Source organism: Penaeus monodon, chromosome 21, assembly GCF_015228065.2.
Source record: "Penaeus monodon isolate SGIC_2016 chromosome 21, NSTDA_Pmon_1, whole genome shotgun sequence".
NCBI lineage: Eukaryota > Metazoa > Arthropoda > Malacostraca > Decapoda > Penaeidae > Penaeus > Penaeus monodon.
In genome coordinates, this window is record NC_051406.1 from 14177145 (window position 1) to 14177468 (window position 324).

Sequence of the window (324 nt, forward strand, 5' to 3'; positions counted from 1 at the left end):
TACTACGGGTGTTTTTGAAGTTTATAAAACGGCAGACGGGTTTAAACACTGTCGCTTTGGGGGAGACGCAGCGAGTGCAATGCAATAGAACTTATATGCCATTGACAGTGGTCTTTTTTAATAACGCCCCAAAAATGAAAGAATTTAAAAAATTTCTTTTGTTTCCATACAGTGGTGATAACAGTAATAATGACACGGATAATTTTTGCTGCGGGTTATTTTTTTTGGTTTAATTATAATAACTATCTTTTACATTGTTGTTTTGTCGTCATCTGTATTTTTATTATTTTTTTTCCCTATCATTACTTTTACATTATCACCCCT